Source organism: Lactuca serriola, chromosome 5 (genome assembly GCF_051521515.1).
Source record: "Lactuca serriola cultivar US96UC23 chromosome 5, Lser_US96UC23_V15, whole genome shotgun sequence".
Lineage (NCBI taxonomy): Eukaryota > Viridiplantae > Streptophyta > Magnoliopsida > Asterales > Asteraceae > Lactuca > Lactuca serriola.
The window spans coordinates 163,790,366-163,815,681 of record NC_136412.1 but is presented as its reverse complement, the minus strand read 5'-3'; positions in this window follow the sequence as shown (position 1 = coordinate 163,815,681).

The window sequence follows — 25,316 nt, the reverse complement described above, 5'->3', positions numbered from 1 at the left end:
TGACACCCAACTCTCCCGGCTTGTCAATATGTGACTACATCTCCAAGACGTGACCACACCTAGACCTTGCCTTGCAAATTGGGCTTGAGTGACCTTAAATTTTCAAGAACTTGTGGGTTGGGGAGAATAATTGGAGGAGGTGAATGAAGTATGATTTCCAAGGGACATCATCTTCATTTAGGAAAGCTTGTTTCAAGAGATTTGGGAAGATCATAAATGTCTAAACCAGACATCTTTTGGGAGATATTCAAGATAGTTGATCTAAAGTCCTTAATATAACACCCAATATGAAATATTAAGGCTAAGACCCAATAAACTATTTTATAACTTAGAAGAGGGATGCCGTAATCCGAGCTATAAAATATTTGAAGTTAGGTGAATGATGATTCACCAATTTCCACCAAGATAAACAAAATGTATTATTAGGTTTTAATTGGATTTGAAACTCCTAGATCTTTGAGATTCATTGAACCTTTCAATGGCATGTTTCTATCTCGAGTGTGCCCTTCAGGTTTTGTGACTGGGATGCCGAGGATCATAAAACAAGGTGTGAAGTAACCATGCAAATTACTTGGTAACCTTAAGTGTTTACCCCTCAATCGATGTGCCGATTAACCACACATGCTCCATCGATACTATGATAAACATTAAGTTACCCTTTACCTACCTTGTTAAATACGAGTTAGTGTGCCGGTTACCCACACACGCTCCACTAACCGACTTAAACAAAGTGCAAAGTGTAATTTCATGGATTAGCACCTTCTTCAAATTTTTCCTAAGTAACTAAGATTGGGTATTATTAACAGTTTAGTTACTTAGTATTTATCATTAATACTTTTAATGAAGGGAGAATTATAGTCCGGTCAAACCTGTTCGGCTAACGACCCTCCACCAGTCAAGCAAGCGGTGGGTGAGAGTAGACACCCATTAAGTTGCCATTTTATAGGCAACAACCTTATACCCACCATATAGACCGGCTTCATGAATGAGGCGTATTAGCGGTAAGACTGACTTTACTCTTATACATATATATATATATATATATATATATATATATATATATATATATATATATATATATATATACAGATATATATATATATATATATATATATATATATATATTATTAACTTATAATATTATAAAGTATAAGGGTTGAATTTTAACTCGTTAAAATTCTAAGGCCTAACTTGGAATTAAAGTATTCATAAGAGAAAACTTTACAAATTCCAAAACTTGAGGGCAAGTTTTGAAACTATTTAAAAACTAATTAATTCCAGAACTTATGTGTTTAAAGTAGTTTTAATCCAAAAACTCTTCAAGTTCCATAACTTGAGGACAAGTTATGCAAGACTTTAAACTAATAAAAGAATTAACTTTTCTTTATTTTATAACTTATGGAATTAATTAAGGTTACATTCTTTTTTTTTTATTATTATTTTATGAAGAGACTCTTGGTCCTCCATAACTTGAGGACAAGTTATGGAGTCATAAAACCATTTAATTAGAACTAGAATCTTCATTTTTTGTAACCTTTGCCAACTATTATGAGTTTTATGAAACTTAAATGTGACTTTTCATATAACTTGAGGACAAGTTACAAAAACACATTTTAGAATCAACTCTTAGATTAATTTGGATTGAAAAAAACTATTTCACTCAACTTTCTATTAATCTAAGCAACTCATAAGAACAAGATAATTCAAATCAAACTTTTTCATGTAATTAGTCTAAACCTTAAACTAATACAAAACATGAATCTATTGACAATTATCTTTAGAATTGGATTAGCATGAACATTACCACATCCAAAACAAGTTTATAAGTCCAAAAACATCTTAGGGGAATGTTCCTAGTCCAATTCCAGCCAAAAAAGTCGAATTTATGATGTCTGGAGGTCCAACTCGTCGAGTGCACGAACCAACTCGGCGAGTTGAATGCATTTTGTCTTGGACTCAGCGAGTCCATTCATGGACGCAGCGAGTCTGCTGGGCAGACAACATCAAAACTCGATTTTTCAGCTTCTTTTGCAAGTATAACAAGAAAACAAGCCTAGGCTCTAATACCACTGTTGGGTTTTGAGCATTCTAACACTCATAAGTGTACATGCAACCCTAAATATCCTTGATCTATGTTTTCTCTATTATACATACAAATAAGAACTTCCAAGGTATTATCCTAATCTAGCATACAAAACAATGAATGTAACAAGATAGAATACATACATCTTTGATGTAGAAAGTCTTCATGAAGCTTGAGTGCCTAGTGCCCCAAGTGTGACACCTCAAATGGTTCACACAACACCAAATACACTTGGAATAACTTGAGAGAATTCTACACTTCATGAAAATCGGCTAGCCCTCTCTAGAATGATACTAGTGGCCGATTTTGTCAAGAGTAAGATCTTTATATAGTGTTACAATTAGGGTAAACCCTAATTGTCATGACTTTCCATTTCCTTGGATCCATGGGTTCAAATACACCATTGAGCATCCATGGACCATCCTATGGGTTTTAGCCCAACTTGATTATCCATGGAGCATTAGCCTACTATACAAGTATGGATGATTTACACAATCAACCCATATATTTAATTAGTCTTCTTTTGATCACTTAATTAATCCTAGATTAATTCTTGATCAATACTAATTAAATAATATTATTATTCTTATTATTAATATACTAGAACTTATAATATATTAATAACCATAAGTGTCTTATTTCACTCATTATAGTCTATCCAAGTGCATGATGGCATGCAACCCAAATGGACCATGCCGGGTCGGGTCAAGTCTTACCAATTATAGTTATGGACTTAGACATTAATCCAATAGGGTGTCCATCTCAATCGTGCAAAAATGAACTTGCACTTCTAGTTTTTGAGATATTTCTGACGGAAACCATTAGGGTCGGGGAGATAGGGTTTCACCGGACAAGTGTTGGACTACCTCAGGAGGTGGTTCTACTATTTATGGGCGAGATAGTATTCATGGAACACCTAGTAGTCTATTGAATCTCTAAGACGTTGGTATATTTCAGTACGGAAAGCGGTTGCTCTTGTATAACCCATCGACTAACACGTGGACTGGTGTCGGGTCTATAATCTCTTCGGGATCTGGGTTATGAGACTTAACGCCACTACTATCGCACTTTGACCAAGTATTCTTGGCTGCGACGGTTATCTTGTGGTTCTCGGTATTCTAGTGTTCGCTTCGGAGAATGCACTCTATCGTCTACAGGGCGACGGTGACTTCCTCCATGCGAGGGGGTGGAGGATCCTAGGCACTACTTGTCTGTAACGAGGTGGACGAAGTGCCTGAGTAGTGCGAACGTCTTCAACAGCTACTCTTCTGAAGGTTATGAGTTTTCTCGGTCTAGGTTAAATCTAGTGAGTATAGGGTTCCATCACTCGGAACTTTAATCTTTTCATCCACTCTTCTTAGAGTTTACTTTATCGCAGCTCTCAGATTTCCGGGATATTCGTTGCAATGCTTAATTCGGGTAATTAAGCGTGAATGGATGGTCGTAGTCAATGTCCTTGACTATTACGACTCAGGTTTCTTTATCAACCGAGGGTGTTAGCTACTAGGTTGGCTCAAGCGGAATGAAAACAACTTCGGATTTGTGGTCATTATAGTAGCTCAATCTGTAGGCGTTCTCTTGACTCTAGCTCCCGTTCCATGGGATAGGATGAAGGGTCTTTCTAGGGAATCTACTAGATATGCTTCGGGTGGTTATCGTCTTCTAGAATGCATGCAGTGCCTTTCGCTTTGGTTTCCATCTGACTAAGAGGGGTTGGTCGTCACGTTGGTGATTGATGCAATACGCTCCACCGGAGTTCTGTAGACGTGAGCAGTATGCCCCTTCATGTTGCACCTAGCACAATAGAGCTCCCGGCAGACACCATGATGATGGTAACTGCACTTGCTGCAAAGGGGGAAGGTTTCCTAAGTATGGTCTCCTAGGTGTAGGGATGGGAGGGTTGGTAGGGATATTGACTGCCTCAGCTCGTTCCTCTTCGGAAGGTCCTTGAGTCGAGGTACTTCCCTCCTCGATCTTGATCTTTCTCTTCAGTGGATTTGAGTGAGGTTCTTGGGCGGCTGGGTATGTAGAGGTTAGTTGCTGCTATCCACTACTAGGATCGGAATTCCTGATAGGTCCCTTGCTAACATTGGTGTTGTTAGCATTCAGGTGAGCCATGACAGCTGTTACGGCTGCCGAGACTGCAGGTTGGAACGTAGCTTCATCGAATAGGAGAGTAGGTTACTTGCTTGCGGACTGGTTACGCTTCTTCGGTGGCATGTTTTTCCTACACGGAAAGGAATACAAGATGATGAGAGACGATGGCTAGCCCTGGACATATCTGTCCTGACTGTATTAGGCATAAACTTTCCCGTGCATCGGATGCTGGTTGTCTGAGTGTCGACCTACATCCCTATGATGTAGTCCTGGTGTACAAGGTAGGAGTGTGAGTGTCGGAAAAGGCCATAAGATGCGAGTTGTTCCTATTAAGTTACCTTTATACTGGGAAAGGTTTTACTCTCCGGCCTGGAGAGATTTGAGAACAGTTCGGAACGAAGACCGCGGAAAGAAAGGCTCATGAAGACTTATGGCCAAACAACCTCAATAAAGGTGTGGGGATCCGCTCTAAACGTGTTACTGGCAACGGGAAAAAGGCGATTTACCTAACACGTAGTGTGAGTAGTGTAACCACTAACTCACTAAATTGTATTATTTTATGGGTGTATTAGCGTGACGAACACAAGGAAAGACACTTATCGGGCTCCATGTACTGGCTCCCTCTCTGTCTGCCTCGTATCTTTGACTGAAGTCGGCATTGGTTTCCTTCGGGTAGTTACCTAGGGTTCTCTCCTTGTACGGACATATTGAATTTCTACTCCGCCTTCCTTCTGATTCTGACTCTGGGTGTCATCACTTCATGATGGATGACTGGGAATCCCGGAAGTTTAGGCGAATCTCTCACCACTATCCCTAAAAGATATAGGCACTTGGTGAATTCAATAGTCTTGACCCAGTTCATTTATTTTCGAACAGGCAATCTTCTCAATGGACCTCTTCTAGGTCTGCATCAACTCTTCTTTCAAACACTGAAGTGGATAGGTTTTTCTACAGGGTTCGTGCGAGAATGGAAATGTCTAAAGAATCCTAAGAGATTATTAACATTTCACTAGGTGATCCATATCGAGTCCTTCTACGATTACACAGGGTATACAAATCATATATAGCTTAGATCCGATAGGCCTTCGAATATGTGATACTACTCTATATCCATATCCCAACGAGGAAAAGGAAGTAGAGCGAAACCACACATTCTTAGCCTATGGGATCCTTATTATATATAACCTTGGGAGTATACCCTCTGTAGTTGTAGGTATATCAATAAGGATCATTTTAGTTCTTCACACAAGGTTATTTATGTATCCTAAAATACCCCTATGGTATTTTAATTTTTTGTTTGTGTTTTTATCTTCTGAATATGATTATGGGATTAGTGTGAGTCTTTTAGTATTCCAGAATACTCCTATAATATTTTAAACTTTCTGTTTGGCTCTATCAATCCTAATTGGTAAGTTTCAGACCTGTTGCAACACCACTATCACTCCCAAGCACACGTTCATCGCATCTCGAATAAATGTAGTTGATCAGGTTACATTTATTCCAGCTTACGATTATATAACTGCCCAGGTTTGACTGTAGTGCTCAACATCCGAAGACTTTTATTATTGTTCTTCTTGTGATACTTTTTGTTCGAGTGTTTAGGTTCTGGATGTTCTTATACTTTGGTAAAATATGGTTATATTTTAAAGTATAATTCTTGGTCAGAGTGTTCTATCCCTTTGTATTTATAGGTTGTATATCTTTTAAGAATTGATATACTTAACTCACTATAAACAATGCTCTGATACCAATCTGTCACACCCCAAAACCGGAACGGCGGAAACGTTTTGGGGTGGATGACGTCATGTAGAGTATCACAACACATGCATTATAGTAATCAAAGTACAACAACCATTGGATTAATAGTAATAGTTTTACATGGTTTACATTATAGTACATCAAATTAATACAAGTAATAGAATAAATACAGTTTGGTACTAAGCTATCTTCATTAACAACTCCGGGGATGTACCTGTCTAATGCTGACCTGAGAATACAAGTTATTTGAAAAGCGAGTATCAACATTTTTACAAATGCTGGTGAGTTCATAAGTATTTAGTGTCATTTTAATCAAATAGCTTTAATAAAAGTGGTAGTTTTAGAGTATCCATTACATTAGTGTCTATTCCAGAAAATCCTATATTTTCTTTAATAAAAGCAGTCTTCTACCTAGACTGGACGGAGTTATGTGGTAAAAAGTAGTTTTTCCCTTAATCACTATCATTATCAAAATACAGAATTTGATTATTAAAGAAAGCAAGAGGAATCAGGGAAAATAACATATGCCTCAGCTGTGAGGACTGCTGACTAAGGCAAAAGGAAATCATAGACTCCAGGAGAGTATCGAACAAACGACACGCCTGGCTCAGTCTAATAAAGAGAGACACAGACCCCAGATGGTACCAAATGAAAGGTACGACTAGTAAGGTGTAAATACAGTGAATACAGACCCCAGACAGTATCAAATGAAAGATACAGCTAGCAAGGTCTAAAAACAGTGTGACTTTGAGAGTGGGTTCCCAGCATACAGTGTAAATTGCTGGTAAAATACCGTTACCTTAAGGCCATGAATAATAAGGTAACCTGGGATACTCGTAACCATACTAACCGACACTAGAGTACCTGACGCCCTACAAGCGTCTATAAATTGTGACATCTGTCACCCCTTGGCTTGGTAGGCCGTGGACTGTAGCTAGCAGTCAGGGTGCGGGGGTGTCAATCCCGTATAGATCTATACACACAATGTCCGCTCTCCCTATAGGAGACTCTGGTTACTAACTAGAGGACGAAGAAGGTCGTGTCCCGAAGATGCATCCCAAATAGTGGGTAGTGTGTTTCCAATACAAGTGTTGAACTAGAGGTAGAGACGCATAACTGAACTGACTAGAGTAAACCTATATGTCTATACTCGTATACATAATATATAACTGATGAATCGAACGACCTTTGGATGGACATCCGATCCCACCAAACCAAATCTCAATGAAGAAAAGGAAGTAGGGCGGACAAGCCTTCCTAAGTCCTTCAACCATTATTTATACGCATCTATACAAGCACAGACATACATACATCTAACTACGTTTGAGTGTGTAACAAGTGGAATCATATCGTGAAGTGTAACCAAATCGTGATGTATAACTGAATCGTGTGGAATAACTGAATCGTGAAGTATAAGCGTACAGTGTGGAATAATGGAATCGTGAAGTATAAGCGTTATCAAATATAAGTGTATCACGAAGTAGAAGCGACAACAAGTGAAGTAAGAGCGTGTAATAGGCATAAGCGACTAGAAGTATAAGCGAAATAGAGGCAATAACAAGTATAAATGCCTCACGAAGTGAAAGTGTTATCAAGTAGGAATTTAAACTAAGAGGGAGTATCAAAACATGGAAGAAAACTTTATACTTAAGAAAATCACGGCTGGGTATTCCTTTGTACAATAAGTTTTAAAACCTTTAGAATTCCTTTGGAAACCTTTCATAAATCAGTTTTAAATGAAACTTTTGATAAAACAATATAAGTAAGAGATTTGAACAAGTGAAAACATTTTAGAAAACCATTTACAGTATCAAACTCGGTAAAATAGTTAACAGTGTGGTAAATCCTTGTGCATGCGGGTTATCAATCACATGTGATTGATATGATAACTGGCATGTTTAACGTGTATTCCCCCCTATAAAACATGTAAAAACATTTAAAAGGTTCATTCAGGGGTATGAACTCACCTGGTGTAAGTGGATCCGATGACGGTGCTGGTTGGGTACTCGGTGTCAAGTAAGGACTTGGACACACTTAGTGACCTATTTAACATATGATAACATATTTTCACACACAATTAGTATATTTAATACCAATTAAACAAGTATACGCACTCTAAGGAGCGGAAAACACTTTGGTTAAGTGTTTGGGGTGTCCCGGGTAACATTTAAGGGCTTGAATGACTTTGGAATGGAGTTTACTCTTCAAGAGTAAACTCTATACTTAGTGTTTACGGCCTTGGGACAACTCTCCATGAGTTTACGGCCGTAAACTCATGGTGAGGAGTTTCTAGGATGTTTAAAGGCTTTATCTTCATCGTGGAATTTTGCTAGGTCCAAATCTAAATTGTATGAGTGGGTTTAGGGCTTTTAAAGGGACCATATGGGAGTTTACGGCCCATGAACCACCCCTATGGGAGTTCACGGCCGTGAACTCCTATACCCTTTGTTTTATTTGAATTTTAAGCCCTTGATTAATCCTAGCATTTTCTAGTGAAGGTATAAGGCCAATTATGGGTTTAAACTCTCATTCGGTGAGGTTTGGGGGTGTTTACGGCCTAGGCACTTGCTTGGGCCATAAACTCCAATTTACCCCTCAATTCTTTGTGTTTAAATGTTCTAAACCCGAAATAGCAAGCCCCTAATTTATGTATTAAGCCTAAGGGTGGTTTGGGAGTGTTTGGAACTTGATTTTACAAGTTTAGAGGGTGTTTACGACCTAAGCATGTGCTTGGGCCGTAAACCCTCTTTTATGCCCCAAAATTGATTGTTTTAAGGTGGAAACACTCCTAGGCTAAATCCCCAATTTGTTTCCAAGATTTTAGGGACAAATTTGGGTCATTTTGGTCTCTTTTTAGGGGTTTACGGCCTAAGGCGGCTCTTAGCCCATAAACTCCTTTTCAACAGCTTAAATGGTCGATTTTTGTGCTATGATGATATGCAATAGGTTGTAAGACAAGCTAGGGTACAAGGACTTACGATTTGGAGGCGGAAACTTGCGGTTTTTGGGACGATATCGGGTTTTATGAGAGAGAGTATAGAGAGAGAGAGAGTGAAAATGGTTGAAATGGAGTTTACTCCCCCTTATATAGGGGATTGAGTTAAAGCTCAGTGGAATTCTACCCGATACTGCCGTTGAACGGGGCTTTTGGTCGCACCCGATTTAGTGGTCGTAATAAAATTTAACTTTTTTCCAAATTAATATGCAAATGTAAGGTAAGTGTCTTTATTTCTTTTATCACGACGTTAATGACATATAATATAAATAAATAAAACATTTATTTATTTTGCGACCTCTAATTAACGCAACTTTTATAAAATGGAATATTCCGTTAAAGTTAACGGGGTAATGTAACGGAATAACTTTGGGTTGTCACATCATCCCCCCGTTAGAGGGAATTTCGTCCCGAAATTCAGGTCTAGGCAAGGTAATAGGTATGAATGACCGAGTAGAGGCAGGAGGGTACTTCCTATTCGGTTTGTCCTTGCATTCCCAAGTGAACTCTGGTCTGTGTTTGTCATTCCAACAAACCTTCACCTACGGGATGCTGATTCCGTCTCGTGCAGTTATCGAGTTCCGAATCGTGTATTTACGAGGTTAGGGTTCTCAATGAAGCTTTTGGAATATCCGCAAGTAGTAGTGGTCTCGCGAGGATTCTCAGATGGTCCTAAGCTCTCGGAAGGGTAGAGCTTTTCAGTACTTAGAACATACTGTACTTCTATGGCAAAATCTTCACTGGCGTGATAGCCATTCCGAAGTTCCTAACATTCTCTCTCATACTAGTAGTGTAGTCCTTCAGGTTGGTTCTTAGGAAGCTCGGGTTGTCCTTGGTTTCGCATTTTCCTGTCAATTGGCTTTTAGAGACTTTCTAGATCATCGGATGGGTTGCGTGACTACGGGTATCTGTTTGATGTAGGGTGTGTTGGGTTTTGAGCATTCTAACACTCCTAAGTGTACATGCAACTCTAAATACCTTGGATCTATGTTTTCTCTATTATACATACAAATAAGAACTTCCAAGGTATTATCCTAATCTAGCATACAAAACAATGAATGTAACAAGATAGAATACATACCTCTTTGATGTAGAATGTCTTCATGAAGCTTGAGTGCCTAGTGCCCGAAGTGTGACACCTCAAATGGTTCACACAATACCAAATACATTTGGAATAACTTGAGAGAATTCTACACTTCATGAAAATCGGCTAGCCCTCTCTAGAATGATACTAGTGGCCGATTTTGTCAAGAGTAAGATCTTTATATAGTGTTACAATTAGGGTAAACCCTAATTGTCATGACTTTCCATTTCCTTGGATCCATGGGTTCAAATACACCATGGAGCATCCATGGACCATCCTATGGGTTTTAGCCCAACTTGATTATCCATGGAGCATTAGCCCACTATACAAGTATGGATGATTTACACAATCAACCCATATATTTAATTAGTCTTCTTTTGATCACTTAATTAATCCTTGATTAATTCTTGATCAATACTAATTAAATAATCTTATTATTCTTATTATTAATATACTAGAACTTATAATATATTAATAACCATAAGTGTCTTATTTCTCTCATTATAGTCTATCCAAGTGCATGATGCCATGCAACCCAAATGGACCATGCCGGGTCGGGTCAAGTCTTACCAATTATAGTTATGGAGTTAGACATTAATCCAACAGTCTCCCACTTAATTGGATAAGTCTAAAACTAATATTGCATATGAATTCAGGAACCGACTGGCAATCGTAGCTCTCAAAAGCTTCTGTTGAACTCTGACCTTGTAGATGAACTCTAACCTTTGTCAGTGACTTGTCCATTAGATAAGGGATCATATATTCCTCCATTCTAGATATCATATGGACTGAGACATGGATTATAATCATTCTCTCTGTCCATTTGTTGTTTCCCGATTTCCCATTTATGACGACTGACTAATTAAACAAATCAAATCAGTCCTAGCCCGGCCGAGCACTTCCATTTGTCATCATCAAATCATCGAGGGACCCACGGATATCGCTTTTATCCCGAAGGTAAAAGGAATGGATAAACTTTGACTCATATGGCTTGTTCTACTACTTGTTGAATCATACACAAAGACACGTTTTATAACATCGAGTTACCAATGCGTTTTCGTGCAATCAATGTACTATCAACTCATAGTAACAACTCATATCTCTAGGTTTGAAGAATATAAGATATTATCGTCTCATTATCACTCGTGATAAAATCCATGAAGTGATTCCAATGAGCGCGGGTTGAATCCAATACTCAAAACTTATGAGCACTCATGAGTGTTGTAGCCCTTTGTCCAACACCTTAGACCTCTACAAGCCAACCCATGACAGTCTTAATTCATATCTACTTCCAACATATGACCGACTGTGGATGGTTTGAATAACTTAGTCATTCCGGAAGAATAACCTAGTTTATTCGGGAAGTCAAAACATGCAAAGTGAAACACAATAATAATTGAATCCAATATGGTATCAAAACCTATGAACATAAATAAAACACCTTTTATTTATCACCATCTGATTACACATTATTCATTGTATACTGTTTCAGCTATCAACTTTATTCTTGAATTTAAAACAGTAGTTGTCCCATGCTCCAAGCATGTACACTATGTTTTCTAAACACTAGTCATGCCATACACCAAGTATGCATACTATGTTTGTCTATGATCTTTACTTTGTGAACTAGATCAATTGAACATAACTTCAATGATTCTCTTTTCACACTCCCAAATCCTTACTGCAAATGCAAGAATTCCAAATTCATGCCATTTACTGAAATCTGTTAGATTCTAAACTTATATGCATTGATCCTCTTGTAATGATTATGCACAAAGTCATAAAGACTTGACAACAAACATTACAGAGCATTCCAAAGGAGATCAACTCCTTGGAAACATCCTTCTTGCATTAAGTTTCCTTAATCTTACACAGATTGAAAATTCTAACTTTGAAATATTTCCAGATTCCATTTTAACTATCACTTCTGAACAAGAGTTGCCTCCTTACAGATTATGTCAATATGGTCCTTCCAGAATTATCACTATACTTCCAACTGTCCTTAAGCAACCAATCTTTGGTAAACCTTAGATTGTCCTCGACAGTTGTTTAATCCTTTTAGTCATATCCAGTTCTAAACCTTTTCCCTTCTTAATGCCCCAAGCATTTGGAAAATTTTAGAACGGATGAATATAGGACATGTAATCGATCCTATATCCGAAGCATATGGGACACGATTCATGATGTCTCACATAAAGACTAAACGAGTCTTTTGCTATAACGTTTGCATTTCAATTTGCCAAGTTCTCATAATTCAAATTATGAAAAGGGATGTCGTAGTCATAATAGAATTTTAGAACGTAAATAATGGACCCATATACAGAATTTCCTTATGTTGAGCCATTCCAACATGAAATTCATATATATATATATATATATATATATATATATATATATATATATATATATATATATATATATATATATATATATATATATATATATATCCTTGACTAAATGATTAAAACCTCACGATCTAAGCTTATAGATTTGAGATGACGTATAATTTCCTGTCCCTTAATTATAGCAAAACAACCTTTTCCCAATTGAAACCTTTTGTTTTTCTATAATTAACATTGCTAACTTGCAATACTTATCATAATTATCATGCTCCCACTAATCATGACGATTATTAGCATAACACTTATGTTCCCACTAGCTTTGACATGTACTTAGAAATCAGCTAACTTTCTTACCAAAGTTCAGATTTCTGATACTAGATTGTTTTGATAAAACTTTATCAAAATCATACACCTTCCCTTAGATAGCACACTTGTGTGTCTAAACAATTATGAAGAGGGATGCCGTAATCATAATGGTTAGACCTTTTTTCCACTTCTCACAAGTCCAGGTTAGTGTGCCGGTAAACCACACACGCTCCACTAACGACTTTGAGAATGCAGATATCATAATTGCTATCTAGCTAAAATCTACATAGTGAAAGTGTTTCCTCACCATCATTTTCATGAATCGGAGAGAAACCTTATGACACTTAAATTTAATGGTGTATGTGTTCTTATCCATGTGAATTTTTCAAAACCATAGTCACAAGACAAGGATAATGTCAAATCCAAACTCATATGGATTGAACTCAATCTTAATTTCTTGCCACCTGGCAGCTCAAGGGCCTGCCATTGCTTCCAAGTTGTTATGCAACCAATTGAGAACTCTAAGAACTCATCTGCAAAGCCAACTTTAACTGGAATGGGCACAGAATATGTCAGTACGATAGGTTATAAACCTCAAGTCGTGTGCTAGTGAAGAACTTCAGGTTTTATTCTTGATTAGTTCTTGGGACTTTCACGACCTTTAAGACTCCTACTGTCCTCTTGACATATAAGACTCCCTTGTCAAACATCCAAGAGATAGTGCGGATTCTAATCAAGACAAACACTTCACACAATTGGCCTTAGGTGGTGTTTGTTTTATCCAAAACATCACAACTTACCAATTTCAAATGTATAAGATTAGAAAACTTTTACTCTTACATTTAACAAGTGCTTTAAACCTTCTTTAAGACATGTCACTCAAGTTACAATCTTGGAGTATGACTCTAAGAATTGTTTTTGGAACGAAGTATGACTCATCTTCTTGATTTAACCATTTCAACAATTCAAGTTCCTCTTCTTAGTCATAAGAATGCACTAAGATTTCCTTAGAGAAATAATTTTGATATGGTTTCTTAATCATTAAGATGATCACAAAAACTGATACTAAAGTACTCTCCCATCTTTTCAGATTTGAGAAACTTTTATCTTTCTGCCTAAGTCGATTCTTCTTATTCGCTTTGCCTTACATTGGAACCTTTTCCAATGTCTCAGAGTTACACTTAAGCTTGTAAGTATAATCATATTTACTAAGCTTTAGTAAACTATGACGAATAGTCTTATCGATCTTTTGTGGTGGACTTGACCAGTGTACAAGAATGTGTACTCAATCCCTTAGTCCTTCACATTACTCACACATCCATGTGAAAAGTAATTCGTCTTAATTTTCCAATACTTGAAAGTTCTCATTCATCATGCTATACAACTTGCATGATTCCAAGTCCTGGTCCAATTGAAACTTGGGTGATGAGAATCTTTCCTTATTTGGTAAATTTAGACATTACCACAAATGAAAGAATCAATTTCATATTTCCACTCTTGCTATTAATGGAATCTTATAAGCAACAAGAATTTCCACAGATGCCGTTGTAAGGATATTTTAAAATAAATAAAATCAAAATTTTCCTTTTATTTTAAAAAACTTTGTGGAAGAACTTGTCCTTACAATCCATATGAAAATTTGTTGTTATCTATTCCTAAGCAATATCTCATAACTCCTAAGAAGTAGCTCAAGAATCCGATCTTCAAACTATGCGATAGAAATCCATCTACGCGATCAGATTCAACATATTCTTTCTTTAAGTTTCTTCACTTTTATTTGATTCTTAAAACATCACCATGTGACCCAGTCACATCATGTATCAAGAATCTCATAATAGAAACTTAACAGAGTTAGATAGTGGACTTTACCTGAAGTAGAGTCAAACTTATTGACTTTAACATCCTTAGGTAAATTTGGCAGCTTCACAACCAATGCCCCTTTCTTTGGCAATATAAACATATGGACCCTTTGATAATGGTACACGGGACTATCACAGACTTAGCTTTTCTCTTTACCACTTGGTCAACCGAGTTGACTATGGCCAATCCCTTTCCATTGGGAAGAGAATGCTTTACTGGATTTCTTGTGTCACTATTGTCAATGTCCATCAAGTTTTAAGGAAGTTGATCTTAACAAATAGATAAGATCCTTAAGGGTCTTGTCATAGTCTGTTTCATAAGTGTCCCAAAGGAACTCACTATATGACTTAGAAAGTGATTGAACCACCAACTTTCTCAAGACATTGACACCCAACTCTCCCGGCTTGTCAATATGTGACTACATCTCCAAGACGTGACCACACCTAGACCTTGCCTTGCAAATTGGGCTTGAGTGACCTTAAATTTTCAAGAACTTGTGGGTTGGGGAGAATAATTGGAGGAGGTGAATGAAGTATGATTTCCAAGGGACATCATCTTCATTTAGGAAAGCTTGTTTCAAGAGATTTGGGAAGATCATAAATGTCTAAACCAGACATCTTTTGGGAGATATTCAAGATAGTTGATCTAAAGTCCTTAATATAACACCCAATATGAAATATTAAGGCTAAGACCCAATAAACTATTTTATAACTTAGAAGAGGGATGCCGTAATCCGAGCTATAAAATATTTGAAGTTAGGTGAATGATGATTCACCAATTTCCACCAAGATAAACAAAATGTATTATTAGGTTTTAATTGGATTTGAAACTCCTAGATCTTTGAGATTCATTGAACCTTTCAATGGCATGTTTCTATCTCGAGTGTGCCCTTCAGGTTTTGTGACTGGGATGCCGAGGATCATAAAACAAGGTGTGAAGTAACCATGCAAATTACTTGGTAACCTTAAGTGTTTACCCCTCAATCGATGTGCCGATTAACCACACATGCTCCATCGATACTATGATAAACTTTAAGTTACCCTTTACCTACCTTGTTAAATACGAGTTAGTGTGCCGGTTACCCACACACGCTCCACTAACCGACTTAAACAAAGTGCAAAGTGTAATTTCATGGATTAGCACCTTCTTCAAATTTTTCCTAAGTAACTAAGATTGGGTATTATTAAGAGTTTAGTTACTTAGTATTTATCATTAATACTTTTAATGAAGGGAGAATTATAGTCCGGTCAAACCTGTTCGGCTAACGACCCTCCACCAGTCAAGCAAGCGGTGGGTGAGAGTGGACACCCATTAAGTTGCCATTTTATAGGCAACAACCTTATACCCACCATATAGACCGGCTTCATGAATGAGGCGTATTAGCGGTAAGACTGACTTTACTCTTATACATATATATATATATATATATATATATATATATATATATATATATATATATATATTATTAACTTATAATATTATAAAGTATAAGGGTTGAATTTTAACTCGTTAAAATTCTAAGGCCTAACTTGGAATTAAAGTATTCATAAGAGAAAACTTTACAAATTCCAAAACTTGAGGGCAAGTTTTGAAACTATTTAAAAACTAATTAATTCCACAACTTATGTGTTTTAAGTAGTTTTAATCCAAAAACTCTTCAAGTTCCATAACTTGAGGACAAGTTATGCAAGACTTTAAACTAATAAAAGAATTAACTTTTCTTTATTTTATAACTTATGGAATTAATTAAGGTTACACTCTTTTTTTTTATTATTATTTTATGAAGAGACTCTTGGTCCTCCATAACTTGAGGACAAGTTATGGAGTCATAAAACCATTTAATTAGAACTAGAATCTTCATTTTTTGTAACCTTTGCCAACTATTATGAGTTTTATGAAACTTAAATGTGACTTTTCATATAACTTGAGGACAAGTTACAAAAACACATTTTAGAATCAACTCTTAGATTAATTTGGATTGAAAAAAACTATTTCACTCAACTTTCTATTAATCTAAGCAACTCATAAGAACAAGATAATTCAAATCAAACTTTTTCATGTAATTAGTCTAAACCTTAAACTAATACAAAACATGAATCTATTGACAATTATCTTTAGAATTGGATTAGCATGAACATTACCACATCCAAAACAAGTTTATAAGTCCAAAAACATCTTAGGGGAATGTTCCTAGTCCAATTCCAGCCAAAAAAGTCGAATTTATGATGTCTGGAGGTCCAACTCGTCGAGTGCACGAACCAACTCGGCGAGTTGAATGCATTTTGTCTTGGACTCAGCGAGTCCATTCATGGACGCAGCGAGTCTGCTGGGCAGACAACATCAAAACTCGATTTTTCAGCTTCTTTTGCAAGTATAACAAGAAAACAAGCCTAGGCTCTAATACCACTGTTGGGTTTTGAGCATTCTAACACTCATAAGTGTACATGCAACCCTAAATATCCTTGATCTATGTTTTCTCTATTATACATACAAATAAGAACTTCCAAGGTATTATCCTAATCTAGCATACAAAACAATGAATGTAACAAGATAGAATACATACATCTTTGATGTAGAAAGTCTTCATGAAGCTTGAGTGCCTAGTGCCCCAAGTGTGACACCTCAAATGGTTCACACAACACCAAATACACTTGGAATAACTTGAGAGAATTCTACACTTCATGAAAATCGGCTAGCCCTCTCTAGAATGATACTAGTGGCCGATTTTGTCAAGAGTAAGATCTTTATATAGTGTTACAATTAGGGTAAACCCTAATTGTCATGACTTTCCATTTCCTTGGATCCATGGGTTCAAATACACCATTGAGCATCCATGGACCATCCTATGGGTTTTAGCCCAACTTGATTATCCATGGAGCATTAGCCTACTATACAAGTATGGATGATTTACACAATCAACCCATATATTTAATTAGTCTTCTTTTGATCACTTAATTAATCCTAGATTAATTCTTGATCAATACTAATTAAATAATATTATTATTCTTATTATTAATATACTAGAACTTATAATATATTAATAACCATAAGTGTCGTATTTCACTCATTATAGTCTATCCAAGTGCATGATGGCATGCAACCCAAATGGACCATGCCGGGTCGGGTCAAGTCTTACCAATTATAGTTATGGACTTAGACATTAATCCAATAGGGTGTCCATCTCAATCGTGCAAAAATGAACTTGCACTTCTAGTTTTTGAGATATTTCTGACGGAAACCATTAGGGTCGGGGAGATAGGGTTTCACCGGACAAGTGTTGGACTACCTCAGGAGGTGGTTCTACTATTTATGGGCGAGATAGTATTCATGGAACACCTAGTAGTCTATTGAATCTCTAAGACGTTGGTATATTTCAGTACGGAAAGCGGTTGCTCTTGTATAACCCATCGACTAACACGTGGACTGGTGTCGGGTCTATAATCTCTTCGGGATCTGGGTTATGAGACTTAACGCCACTACTATCGCACTTTGACCAAGTATTCTTGGCTGCGACGGTTATCTTGTGGTTCTCGGTATTCTAGTGTTCGCTTCGGAGAATGCACTCTATCGTCTACAGGGCGACGGTGACTTCCTCCATGCGAGGGGGTGGAGGATCCTAGGCACTACTTGTCTGTAACGAGGTGGACGAAGTGCCTGAGTAGTGCGAACGTCTTCAACAGCTACTCTTCTGAAGGTTATGAGTTTTCTCGGTCTAGGTTAAATCTAGTGAGTATAGGGTTCCATCACTCGGAACTTTAATCTTTTCATCCACTCTTCTTAGAGTTTACTTTATCGCAACTCTCAGATTTCCGGGATATTCGTTGCAATGCTTAATTCGGGTAATTAAGCGTGAATGGATGGTCGTAGTCAATGTCCTTGACTATTACGACTCAGGTTTCTTTATCAACCGAGGGTGTTAGCTACTAGGTTGGCTCAAGCGGAATGAAAACAACTTCGGATTTGTGGTCATTATAGTAGCTCAATCTGTAGGCGTTCTCTTGACTCTAGCTCCCGTTCCATGGGATAGGATGAAGGGTCTTTCTAGGGAATCTACTAGATATGCTTCGGGTGGTTATCGTCTTCTAGAATGCATGCAGTGCCTTTCGCTTTGGTTTCCATCTGACTAAGAGGGGTTGGTCGTCACGTTGGTGATTGATGCAATACGCTCCACCGGAGTTCTGTAGACGTGAGCAGTATGCCCCTTCATGTTGCACCTAGCACAATAGAGCTCCCGGCAGACACCATGATGATGGTAACTGCACTTGCTGCAAAGGGGGAAGGTTTCCTAAGTATGGTCTCCTAGGTGTAGGGATGGGAGGGTTGGTAGGGATATTGACTGCCTCAGCTCGTTCCTCTTCGGAAGGTCCTTGAGTCGAGGTACTTCCCTCCTCGATCTTGATCTTTCTCTTCAGTGGATTTGAGTGAGGTTCTTGGGCGGCTGGGTATGTAGAGGTTAGTTGCTGCTATCCACTACTAGGATCGGAATTCCTGATAGGTCCCTTGCTAACATTGGTGTTGTTAGCATTCAGGTGAGCCATGACAGCTGTTACGGCTGCCGAGACTGCAGGTTGGAACGTAGCTTCATCGAATAGGAGAGTAGGTTACTTGCTTGCGGACTGGTTACGCTTCTTCGGTGGCATGTTTTTTCCTACACGGAAAGGAATACAAGATGATGAGAGACGATGGCTAGCCCTGGACATATCTGTCCTGACTGTATTAGGCATAAACTTTCCCGTGCATCGGATGCTGGTTGTCTGAGTGTCGACCTACATCCCTATGATGTAGTCCTGGTGTACAAGGTAGGAGTGTGAGTGTCGGAAAAGGCCATAAGATGCGAGTTGTTCCTATTAAGTTACCTTTATACTGGGAAAGGTTTCACTCTCCGCCCTGGAGAGATTTGAGAACAGTTCAGAACGAAGACCGCGGAAAGAAAGGCTCATGAAGACTTATGGCCAAACAACCTCAATAAAGGTGTGGGGATCCGCTCTAAACGTGTTACTGGAAACGGGAAAAAGGCGATTTACCTAACACGTAGTGTGAGTAGTGTAACCACTAACTCACTAAATTGTATTATTTTATGGGTGTATTAGCGTGACGAACACAAGGAAAGACACTTATCGGGCTCCATGTACTGGCTCCCTCTCTGTCTGCCTCGTATCTTTGACTGAAGTCGGCATTGGTTTCCTTCGGGTAGTTACCTAGGGTTCTCTCCTTGTACGGACATATTGAATTTCTACTCCGCCTTCCTTCTGATTCTGACTCTGGGTGTCATCACTTCATGATGGATGACTGGGAATCCCGGAAGTTTAGGCGAATCTCTCACCACTATCCCTAAAAGATATAGGCACTTGGTGAATTCAATAGTCTTGACCCAGTTCATTTATTTTCGAACAGGCAATCTTCTCAATGGACCTCTTCTAGGTCTGCATCAACTCTTCTTTCAAACACTGAAGTGGATAGGTTTTTCTACAGGGTTCGTGCGAGAATGGAAATGTCTAAAGAATCCTAAGAGATTATTAACATTTCACTAGGTGATCCATATCGAGTCCTTCTACGATTACACAGGGTATACAAATCATATATAGCTTAGATCCGATAGGCCTTCGAATATGTGATACTACTCTATATCCATATCCCAACGAGGAAAAGGAAGTAGAGCGAAACCACACATTCTTAGCCTATGGGATCCTTATTATATATAACCTTGGGAGTATACCCTCTTTAGTTGTAGGTATATCAATAAGGATCATTTTAGTTCTTCACACAAGGTTATTTATGTATCCTAAAATACCCCTATGGTATTTTAATTTTTTGTTTGTGTTCTTATCTTCTGAATATGATTATGGGATTAGTGTGAGTCTTTTAGTATTCCAGAATACTCCTATAATATTTTAAACTTTCTGTTTGGCTCTATCAATCCTAATTGGTAAGTTTCAGACCTGTTGCAACACCACTATCACTCCCAAGCACACGTTCATCGCATCTCGAATAAATGTAGTTGATCAGGTTACATTTATTCCAGCTTACGATTATATAACTGCCCATGTTTGACTGTAGTGCTCAACATCCGAAGACTTTTATTATTGTTCTTCTTGTGATACTTTTTGTTCGAGTGTTTAGGTTCTGGATGTTCTTATACTTTGGTAAAATATGGTTATATTTTAAAGTATAATTCTTGGTCAGAGTGTTCTATCCCTTTGTATTTATAGGTTGTATATCTTTTAAGAATTGATATACTTAACTCACTATAAACAATGCTCTGATACCAATCTGTCACACCCCAAAACCGGAACGGCGGAAACGTTTTGGGGTGGATGACGTCATGTCAAGTATCACAACACATGCATTATAGTAATCAAAGTACAACAACCATTGGATTAATAGTAATAGTTTTACATGGTTTACATTATAGTACATCAAATTAATACAAGTAATAGAATAAATACAGTTTGGTACTAAGCTATCTTCATCAACAACTCCGGGGATGTACCTGTCTAATGCTGACCTGAGAATACAAGTTATTTGAAAAGCGAGTATCAACATTTTTATAAATGCTGGTGAGTTCATAAGTATTTAGTGTCATTTTAATCAAATAGCTTTAATAAAAGTGGTAGTTTTAGAGTATCCATTACATTAGTGTCTATTCCAGAAAATCCTATATTTTCTTTAATAAAAGCAGTCTTCTACCAAGACTGGACGGAGTTATGTGGTAAAAAGTAGTTTTTCCCTTAATCACTATCATTATCAAAATACAGAATTTGATTATTAAAGAAAGCAAGAGGAATCAGGGAAAATAACATATGCCTCAGCTGTGAGGACTGCTGACTAAGGCAAAAGGAAATCATAGACTCCAGGAGAGTATCGAACAAACGACACGCCTGGCTCAGTCTAACAAAGAGAGACACAGACCCCAGATGGTACCAAATGAAAGGTACGACTAGTAAGGTGTAAATACAGTGAATACAGACCCCAGACAGTATCAAATGAAAGATACAGCTAGCAAGGTCTAAAAATAGTGTGACTTTGAGAGTGGGTTCCCAGCATACAGTGTAAATTGCTGGTAAAATACCGTTACCTTAAGGCCATGAATAATAAGGTAACCTGGGATACTCGTAACCATACTAACCGACACTAGAGTACCTGACGCCCTACAAGCGTCTATAAATTGTGACATCTGTCACCCCTTGGCTTGGTAGGCCGTGGACTGTAGCTAGCAGTCAGGGTGCGGGGGTGTCAATCCCGTATAGATCTATACACACAATGTCCGCTCTCCCTATAGGAGACTCTGGTTACTAACTAGAGGACGAAGAAGGTCGTGTCCCGAAGATGCATCCCAAATAGTGGGTAGTGTGTTTCCAATACAAGTGTTGAACTAGAGGTAGAGACTCATAACTGAACTGACTAGAGTAAACCTATATGTCTATACTCGTATACATAATATATAACTGATGAATCGAACGACCTTTGGATGGACATCCGATCCCACCAAACCACATCTCAATGAAGAAAAGGAAGTAGGGCGGACAAGCCTTCCTAAGTCCTTCAACCATTATTTATACGCATCTATACAAGCACAGACATACATACATCTAACTACGTTTGAGTGTGTAACAAGTGGAATCATATCGTGAAGTGTAACCAAATCGTGATGTATAACTGAATCGTGTGGAATAACTGAATCGTGAAGTATAAGCGTACAGTGTGGAATAATGGAATCGTGAAGTATAAGCGTTATCAAATATAAGTGTATCACGAAGTAGAAGCGACAACAAGTGAAGTAAGAGCGTGTAATAGGCATAAGCGACTAGAAGTATAAGCGAAATAGAGGCAATAACAAGTATAAATGCCTCACGAAGTGAAAGCGTTATCAAGTAGGAATTTAAACTAAGAGGGAGTATCAAAACATGGAAGAAAACTTTATACTTAAGAAAATCACGGCTGGGTATTCCTTTGTACAATAAGTTTTAAAACCTTTAGAATTCCTTTGGAAACCTTTCATAAATCAGTTTTAAATGAAACTTTTGATAAAACAATATAAGTAAGAGATTTGAACAAGTGAAAACATTTTAGAAAACCATTTACAGTATCAAACTCGGTAAAATAGTTAACAGTGTGGTAAATCCTTGTGCATGCGGGTTATCAATCACATGTGATTGATATGATAACTGGCATGTTTAACGTGTATTCCCCCCTATAAAACATGTAAAAACATTTAAAAGGTTCATTCAGGGGTATGAACTCACCTGGTGTAAGTGGATCCGATGACGGTGCTGGTTGGGTACTCGGTGTCAAGTAAGGACTTGGACACACTTAGTGACCTATTTAACATATGATAACATATTTTCACACACAATTAGTATATTTAATACCAATTAAACAAGTATACGCACTCTAAGGAGCGGAAAACACTTTGGTTAAGTGTTTGGGGTGTCCCGGGTAACATTTAAGGGCTTGAATGACTTTGGAATGGAGTTTACTCTTCAAGAGTAAACTCTATACTTAGTGTTTACGGCCTTGGGACAACTCTCCATGAGTTTACGGCCGTAAACTCATGGTGAGGAGTTTCTAGGATGTTTAAAGGCTTTATCTTCATCGTGGAATTTTGCTAGGTCCAAATCTAAATTGTATGAGTGGGTTTAGGGCTTTTAAAGGGACCATATGGGAGTTTACGGCCCATGAACCACCCCTATGGGAGTTCACGGCCGTGAACTCCTATACCCTTTGTTTTATTTGAATTTTAAGCCCTTGATTAATCCTAGCATTTTCTAGTGAAGGTATAAGGCCAATTAAGGGTTTTAAACTCTCATTTGGTGAGGTTTGGGGGTGTTTACGGCCTAGGAACTTGCTTGGGCTGTAAACTCCAATTTACCCCTCAATTCATTGTGTTTAAATGTTCTAAACCCGAAATAGCAAGCCCCTAATTTATGTATTAAGGCTAAGGGTGGTTTGGGAGTGTTTGGAACTTGATTTTACAAGTTTAGAGGGTGTTTGCGGCCTAAGCATGTGCTTGGGCCGTAAACCATCTTTTATGCCCCAAAATTGATTGTTTTAAGGTGCAAACACTCCTAGGCTAAATCTCCAGTTAGTTTCCAAGCTTTTAGGGACAAATTTGGGTCATTTTGGCCTCTTTTTAGGGGTTTACGGCCTAAGGAGGCTCTTGGGCCGTAAACTCCTTTTCAACAGCTTAAATGGTCGATTTTTGTGCTATAATGACATGCAATAGGTTGTAAGATAAGCTAGGGTACACGGACTTACAATTTGGAGGCGGAAACTTGCGGTTTTTGGGACGAAATCGGGTTTTCTGAGAGAGAGTATAGAGAGAGAGTGAAAAAGGTTGAAATGGAGTTTACGCCCCCTTATATAGGGGCTTGAGTTAAAGCTCAGTGGAATTCTACCCGATACTGCCGTTAAACGGGGCTTTTGGTCGCACCCGATTTAGTGGTCGTAATAAAATTTAACTTTTTTCCAAATTAATATGGAAATGTAAGGTAAGTGTCTTTATTTCTTTTATCACGACGTTAACGACATATAATATAAATAAATAAAACATTTATTTATTTTGCGACCTCTAATTAACGGAACTTTTATAAAATGGAATATTCTGTTAACGTTAACGGGGTGATGTAACGGAATAACTTTGGGTTGTCACATGGTTGTATTTATACTACAACCTATAACCAACAAAACAATTAACTTGACATGAAAACATAATTGGTAAATAAAATTATATTTAATATTGTTCTTACTTACAAATTATAACCAAAAAATCAACATTATTTTTCGATTATGCATTATTCAACCTCTCAAATTTGGTGGTTAGTTTCAACTAACCAATTCTTTTTCCGACATAATGTTCTTTCTTAATTTAATTCTTATCCTTAATGGGTTTTTTTAGAAATATATGTGAGTTAAATTTAATGGTTATCCATTTTATTATTATTGCATTGCATATTCTATCTCATTCCCTATATTGGATCGTATTGGGTACTCTCTATTTTGCAGGAGGTGTTTTGCAGGCTTTTGGAGTCTTGATGCAGTTGTGGTTTGAATTAGAGATGGTCTTGGTGGTATTTTGAGGCATTATTGGGCTTTTTGGATCCATCAAAAAAGAATCAGGCTTAAAATGTTGAAGACTTTGATGAAGTGGTCTTATGAAGATAGGTCTTGGAATCTTGTTATCGGGCTTGGACTATCCATATTGAAGCTTGAATATGATTGGCCAAATTTGAATCATGTGAGGTGTGAATGGGACCAAGGAAATCTTGAGTAGTGGAGAAAAGGATCCAATAGTGTTTCAACACCATTTGCGATGGTGAGGGTCTCGGTCGTACAAACTTGCGAGGGTACCCGTGCAACTACACACTTTGGGGAATTTTGGACATTTTGCTCATCATTTACATTATAGGTTAAGGTTTGGCAGCCATACTCTGATTTTTTCGACCATTGGGAACCTTGGAGGCAAATTTGGATAGCTAGATCTGCATTCTTCTCATTCTTCTAGTAATGGTTTTCTCTTGATGTTAGAATAATTTTGTAATTGTTGTCTTGTTGAGATGAGTGGCTAATCTCTTTATTTTGGATGAATTAGGTTAAAACCCTTGGATAATGCTCAAGACAATTACATTACCACAAATAAGAAACTTCTAGCCATTGTTTTAGCGTTGGAAAATTTTTGACCTTCCTGGGACAAAAGTGATTATGTACTTCGATCATGCAGCATTGAAGTATCTAATAACTAAGAAAGATGCTAAGCCACAGTTGATTCGGTGGATTCTTCTTTTACAAGAGTTC